Genomic DNA, 7432 nt, shown 5'->3' on the forward strand with positions numbered 1-7432 from the left:
ACCGCGCTCCCGGGGGACCGAGGGGGACGAGTGACCGCGCTCCCGGGGGACGGAGGGGGCAGTGACCGCGCTCCCGGCGGACGGAGCGGGCAGTGACCAAGCTCCCGGACTCCGAGGGAGCAGGGGAAGAGAGTGTCCGCTCTCCCAGGGCCACACAGGGTCTGGGAGGGACCCACTTTTTCTGGCAAATAACCTGTGGGTGCACGCCCATCACCTGGGGTAATACGTAAATGCGGTCTGAGTGCACCGGGGGCGGGGCCTGAGGTTGTGCCGAAGAGGCACGGGGGTGAGGGTCCTGCCGGTGGGGCACCCCAGTCGAGACTAGGGTCTCAGGATGCTCTGCCTACCCTCAGCTTGGAGGTGCGTTCAGATCGCTGCTAGTCACTCGGTGTCCAGAAGCCTGTGCCTCAGGAAATGGCTCGGGACACGAAAATCAGCGCAGGGCATGCCCTACCAGGGGCAGGTGACAGAGCGTGTGTGTGCGGCCACCTGTGGGCTGTCGCGGGAGGCCGACAGGTTCCCGCAGGGCCCGACAGCCGCGTGCAGAGACAGCCCCCGCCGTCTGGGTGGAGTGGAGGCGGGACGCGCGCTGAGGAGGGAACCCCGCCTCCGGGGCGCTTGGCGCTGAGCAAAGCTGAGCAGAAAGGACGGAAGGAATGGCTTCTCGGCAGGTGGCATTCCTGAACTGCGGGATCAAACAAAAGTTCAGCCCTGCGGGGCTGCCCCAGGGTCCGAAACGGCGTCGCGTGACGGGGCGGGCCCCGCGGGTCCTGGCTTCAAGGTGCCTCGGGTCTGCATCTTCAGGGACCACCGCGCGGCCCCCTCCGCTCACTGCCCCACGCTTTCTGCCCCGCCTGGGGACCTCGGAAAACACCTGCTAGGTCAAGTCCCGCCCTGCTTTGAACACGTCCTGATTATGCTTCTGGCGTCTCTTCCCCGCTCCCTCCCTACCCCCCCAACTCTGTGCCACTGCGATCCTTTTTGTCTCATTGCACGTTTCAGTTTAATCTTTGCCCATGGTCCCGCGCATAGAGCCTTCCCTGCACCGAGTCAAAATCCAATGCGCAACCAGATCCTGGAGGTGGGATCCGTAATAGTGTGTTTAACCCAGAGCTGCTGTTCCTGGTCTGGGGCTATATCTCCCCAGGAGGTGACCTTGCCCCGCAGCGGCCCCCGACCGCCAAGGGCTGGGGCGGGGCGGGGCTGGGTTGGCCGCGGTGTGGACCGGGTCCAATCGAGTTTCAATTAGGCGCCAGCAGGTGGCAGCACCCCGCCTGGTCTCAGGTCCTGCTTGTGGAGCCTTAGCACCTTTTTCAATGTTTGCAACAAAATGAATTTTCGAGTATTCTTTTGTTGAATTGAGAAGTTTTAATCTACACCATTTAATTTTAGATGGAGAAATAATTTTTTCTGAGCATCATGGGATAGTCCAATCTGTTATTTTTGACTCATAGATTGCTGTTGCAAAATTGCAGTCATTTGAAAAATGTGCTTGTGAAAACTCCATAATTATGGATAATAAAAGTTTTATAGATTAAATCAACAAATTTAGTATCTTATCTTCATTTTATATCTTCTATTTTAAAAAAAGTATTTATTTGAGAGAGCATGAGTAGGGGGAGGGGCAGAGAGAGAAATCTCAAGCAGGCCCCCAGCTGAGTGGGGGAGCCCAGTGATGCAACCAGATCTCAGGACCCTGAGATCAGGACCTAAGCCGAAACCAAGACTCCAGTGTTCAACCCGCTGACCACCAAGTGCCCCTTCACTTTATATTTTCCGTAATCCATGAATGTGTCCCTACCTCAGTGCTCACAGAAGTGGTGACTATGTGGGTTACACATGGCATCGTGCTGCTTGAGGAGGTTTGTTTCTGTCTTTCTCTCTGACTGAGCCTCTCCAGGGCATTAACCCATCTTACGTGTCTGCCTATTCTACATTCTCAGCACATGGAGGACATAAAATACACATCAAGTGTATAATACTAGAACACAATGACTACACAAAGAAAAATTTCTAGACTCTGGGCAGGAAGGAGTTGAAGACATTGCCCACGGAGCCTAAATACCTCCTACAACAGTAGGAGTCTCTTCCCTCTTGGCTGTGGGGCTAGAAGTCCAAAATCAAGGTGCCACGGGGCCACGCTCCCTCTCCAGGCTCTGGCAGGGTCCTTCCTGCCCTCCTACAGCATCTGGTGCAGGACACCCATGGGGGTCCTTGGATCTCGGCGGCATCAGGCCAGTCTCTGGCCTGCAGTCCTGCCCCTCCTTGGTCGACCTCTTCTGTTCAGGGCACAGTCATTGGGCTAAGGCCCGCCCACTCTAGGATGACTTCATCCACCCTGTTTCCAGGGGGTCACATTCGCAGGAGCGGGGGTCACGGCTTATCCTTTGGCGAACACCATCAATGCACAATGGTGGTGCAAGGGGAGACAGCGCTGTAACTAAGGGCACTTGCTCAGGAGTGTGGCATCACCTTAGGAGAGTGGGAAAGGGTTCTGCGCATGATGGTCGGGAAAGAGAGGCCTCAGTAGGGTCTCGACTATGTGGGTGTCAGGTGTCACTCAGGGAGGAGACACTGTGTGCAGGCATATGTCCTCCCTAAGATACAACACCTGTGTAATCACAAAACTACTTTCTTTCTGGGACCCTCTGCTAAGTCACTTCAGTCTTCTGTCAGGCCAGGGCCCCAGGGCCACTGCCGTGGCTGGCCCCTGTGGTGACACCCCGTCTCCACGTGCATTCCTTGCCCAGAGCCCATGAGTGTCTACACGATCCTTGCCAACACAGTGCAAAGCACTGGATCCTGCAACCATGAGTTTGCTCAGGATAATTGCTCCAAACATTCTTAATGGTTTATTCCCTAAGTGTTGTGGCTGTTTGCAGTAATAATACAGCTTTGTTTAAGTGGGGTAATACCCCATCACAACTTTGCTTCCAACTGTCCATTTGCATTCTGCTATATAATTATGTTTTTATGCATATCGTTTTTTAACTGCAGAAACCTTTGAGAATATTCCAAGCAGTTTGGATACTCGGATATGGCAGTGTGCGACTCACTGGTAACAGCTGTTCGCTCAAAACTGGTTGAGTGCAGGGCGTGGACCGCATGCTCCTCCTTTAGCACCAGTGTGCCTGGGGATGCTTCGCTTTTAACGTTAAAAAGGTAAGATTTAAAATACATATGTAATATATAATACTAGAACACAATGACATTGAAAGAAACAAAAGCCTATGTGACCCACTATCATGTAATTAACACAAATACAAGGATGGTGATTTTCCTTTGCCAATAGATATTTTTAGGTGGACTTTTATTTATTTTAATTTAAATTCAATTAGCCAACATATAGTACATCATTAGTTTCAGATGCAGTGTTCAATGATTCATCTGTTGTACATAACACCCAGTGCTCATTACATCACGTGACTTTCTTATTGCCCATCCCCCAGTTACCCCATCCCCCACCCCCTCCCCTCTAGCAACCCTAGTTTGTTTCCCAGAGTCAAGAGTCCCTCGTGGTTTGCCTCCCTCTCTGATTTCTTCCCATCTAGTTTTCCCTCCCTTCCCCTTATGGTCCTCCCTGCTATTCCTTATGTTCCACAAGTGAGTGAAACCATATGATAATTGTCTTTCTCTGCTTGACTTATTTCACTTAGCATCATCTCCTCCAGTCCCATCCACGTTGATGTGAAAGTTGGATATTCATCCTTTCTGATGGCTGAGTAATATTCCATTGTATATGTGGACCACATCTTTATCCATTCATCTGTTGAAGGGCACCTCCGCTCTTTCCACAGTTTGGCTATTGTGGACATTGTTGCTATGAACGTTGGGGTGCATGTGCCCCATCATTTCACTACCTCTGTATCTTTGGGGTAAAGACTCACTAGTGCAATCACTGGGTCATAGGGTAGCTCTATTTTTAACATCTTGAAGAACCTCCATACTGTTTTCCAGAGTGGCTCCACCAGCTTGCATTCCCACCAACAGTGTAGGAGGGTTCCCCTTTCTCCACATCCCCGCCAACATCTGTCGTTTCCTGACTTGTTAATTTTAGCCATTCTGACGGGTGTGAGGTGGTATCTCATTGAAGTTTTGATTTTTATTTCCCTGACAAGTGATGTGGAGCATTTTTTCATGTGTCTATTGGCCATTTGTATGTCTTCTTTGGAGAATTGTCTTTTCATGTCTTCTGCCCATTTCTTGACTGGATTATTTGTTTTTTGGGTGTTGATTTTGATAACTTCTTTATAGATCTTGGACACCAGCCCTTTGTCTGTAATGTCATTTGCAAATATCTTCTCCCATTCTGTCAGTTGTCTTTTGGTTTTGTTGAACTGTTTCCTTTGCTGTGCAGAAGCTTTTTATCTTGATGAAGTTCCAAAAGTTCATTTTTGCCTTTGTTTCCCTTGCCCTTAGAGATGTGTCTTGCAAGAAGTTGCTGTGTCCGAGGTTGAAGTGGTTGCTGCCTGTGTTCTCCGCTATGATTTTGATGTGAGACAGGATTTCCTGTCTCACATTTAGATATTTCATCCATTTTGAGTTTATCTTTGTGTGTGGTATAAGAGAATGTTCAAATTTCATTCTTCTGCATGTAGCTGTCCAATTTTCCCAACACCATTTATTGAAGAGACTGTCTTTTTTCCACTGGATATTCTTTCCTGCTTTGTTGAAGATTAGGTGACCATAGAGTTGAGGGTCCACTTCTGGGCTGTCTATTTAGGTGGACTTTTAAATAATTTTCTCTATTTTGACTTTCAATAATGAATCTTTATTATTGTATAATAAAATGTAACGCATTTTATTAAAATTGTTGTAAAATGGTGACAGGTTTACAATCACTGTATAAAAGAACTGTTTGAGATATGCACATTTGTTCATGAAATATTAGCATTATGCCCACTCTAAAATAATTGGCTTCCATTAGCTTTGAGAACAGGAACATGAGCAGCATAAGATTGTGTTGTAAATACTTAGGGCTCTTTTTATTCACCTCAAGGGAATTTGCAGGGGCTCATAGCTGAGTAAGTGATTTCTAATAACTTGAAGCAAAACCTTAAACACCTCTCTTTCTCTGCCCATCAACACCACTGATGACACTTAAATTTTCCTGAGCTGTGTGGTCCCAGAAAACCATGAAAGTTGACAGCCCACCCCCCAAAACATTTCCATTCCCACAAGGTGGAGAGATGGGGGCTAAAAGCCAAGGACTACCCTGGTCCTAAATATTCAGAGACAAGCCCCCCTCCATCCTCTTCTGTGCCTCCTTTCTCATAAGACCCCATGATTCTCCCTCTTACTTATGAATATTCAGATCTAATTCAGTTAAGTTATGAACTCATTTGGAAATAAACACTGCTTACTTTTCCTAAGAATTTAACTGCCTGCCAGAAACATGCATGCGCAGGCTTTGAGCTCCAGAACCCTGTGGGCCACAGCAAAATACAACAGAGGATTTGGAAAGACCACTAATTCAGTGAGTTAAATAAAGTATGACTTACAACATTGATCACTTTTAGGAGAAATATTCCTGCAAAAACAGAAGGTGTAGAAAAAATAAAGAAAAAAAATGGACATAAAAAGTTTTCCAGAATATCCTGAACATCTTAATCTCATTTTTTTAGTTTTGTATCTTATGAAGCAGAGCCACCCTTAAAGCTTATCCTTCTTAACATGTTATTTAAAATACAATATGTTTAGAGAATTTTACAGCTTTGTGGAGCTTGGAGACCAGATCAGTTCACTCATTTTATAAATAATCGCTGTTATGTCCCATACAGCGGGTGGGGGAGTCCACTGAAAGCTTTCCCTTCGGATGCGCCAAGCTATCACGCTGTATCAGAGGACCCTGTGTGCAAATTTTATTTTATTTTATTCTCGTGTGTTTTTTCTACACAGGACTAATGAGCATCATCAATAAAGCAGATACGAGAACTTAATGCACCACCCTGGTGGAGTGTTATTTGGTATTGGCCCATCTCCTTTATGGTTTGGGTCTCTCAGCTGTGTCATCAGCTCTCCTGAGGAGACTACTAGCCACCATCCGCGTGACAGGATTCCACCCATGGCTCCTTGTCCTCCTGGTTGGATCTGCCAGCACCTGAAACAAAGCTGCACTTACAATTCTCAGATGCCTTTATCCAGAGTTACTTTCTTTCTTTCCTGCCCGATCTGCAGTGGAGACATGCCAAGGTTGTCCAAGGTTGCTTCAGGTCTGACTTAGAGCACCAGGGTAAACTGAGCACTAATAATATCATGCCGCATCCCTGGAGAGAAAATCAGCTTCGAGGGCTTCACTTCTTAGGTGACGGTAGGAAGAAGAAAGAGAAAGGGAAAACAAGATTTCTGTAGCATTTATACAGAGCTTGATCCATGGCATTCGAGTTAACCTAACGTGGATATGAAGAAAAACACGTGCTTTCCTTTTGCACAATTATGAGATACTCACCAATATTCACAAACTGCTCTGTGAGTCTTCAAACATTTTTCCGGCTGAACCGTTTTCCTCATTTTTAGAGCAAGTCTTGAATGCCGTTCTCAGAAGGAAGAAAGGAACAAAATTTAAAAACACTGTTATATTAACAGAGTTTAACCCAAGAAAGAAAACAAGAAGTAATCAATTTAAGGGGAAACTCCATGTATACAAACCTTGAAAGAAGGTGGGACCGATCTCTGTGAAATGGAGAAAATCACTCATACCTTATATATCGATGTAAGACACTACAGTTAATGTGGGGAGGAGACACAAAGTAACCCTGATCTTTGCTTTGAGTGATCCAAGTAGCTGGGGAAATGTTCTGGTCATAACCATCCACACAGTGGGTAGAGAAACAAATATCACGGTAGAATGTGGAGAGCGGAGATACGAAGTCAGATAGTAGGAATGCAGATTGAAGAATAAGTAGATACCCATTTATTTCTTTAAATAGAAGCTTAGAAATATTGTATTCGAATTTGGAATTTTAAAGAGACTATTACATTTCTTATTTGGCTTTGACTTTGATATTTGAATATAGTTTGAATTTCATTTCCATGTTTTTGTATTAAGATCTCCTTATTAAATATTCCACGATCATCTTAAAATCTTGCAGTGAGTATTTAGTACTTTTTTTAACTAAAGACAGAAGCTACAGGCAAGCAGGTCACAACCTGTGAGAACAGAAGGGCAGTTTTGTGGATTATTGGGTGTAGCAATGAAGGGTCTGCCTCCCTCCTCAGGGAGCCCAGGCCCGTATGTTGTAGGGCTAGAAGAAGCAGCAACACCATAGTCGGCGGTAGAGGACAGGTGTCAGACAACAATCCAATCTCCTGAGACATCAGCGCCCTTTAGGCATGATGGTGCAATCGGGCATTTTCATCAATACGCGTTTCACCAGCCCAGAGTGCCAGGTGTTTGTGAGAAATAAATAGGACAGCCACATATCCTGGTCAG

At 46.2% G+C, this 7432-nt stretch overlaps 1 long non-coding RNA gene across 1 annotated transcript in view; it reads left to right on the plus strand.

Moving 5' to 3' along the window:
• Positions 1–6965, plus strand: part of LOC141373542 (uncharacterized) — a 7330-nt gene extending 365 nt beyond the window's left edge. Inside the window, exons 2-3 of the long non-coding RNA XR_012379611.1 lie at positions 2998–3162; positions 5899–6965. This is a non-coding gene — a long non-coding RNA (uncharacterized lncRNA). The remainder of the gene's footprint in view (positions 1–2997; positions 3163–5898) is intronic.
• Positions 6966–7432: the final 467 nt, after the last annotated feature.

The sequence above is a fragment of the Callorhinus ursinus genome, unplaced genomic scaffold (genome assembly GCF_003265705.2).
Source record: "Callorhinus ursinus isolate GAN/ISIS: 27379988/994484 unplaced genomic scaffold, GSC_fseal_2.0 scaffold10, whole genome shotgun sequence".
Classification (NCBI taxonomy): Eukaryota; Metazoa; Chordata; class Mammalia; order Carnivora; family Otariidae; genus Callorhinus; species Callorhinus ursinus.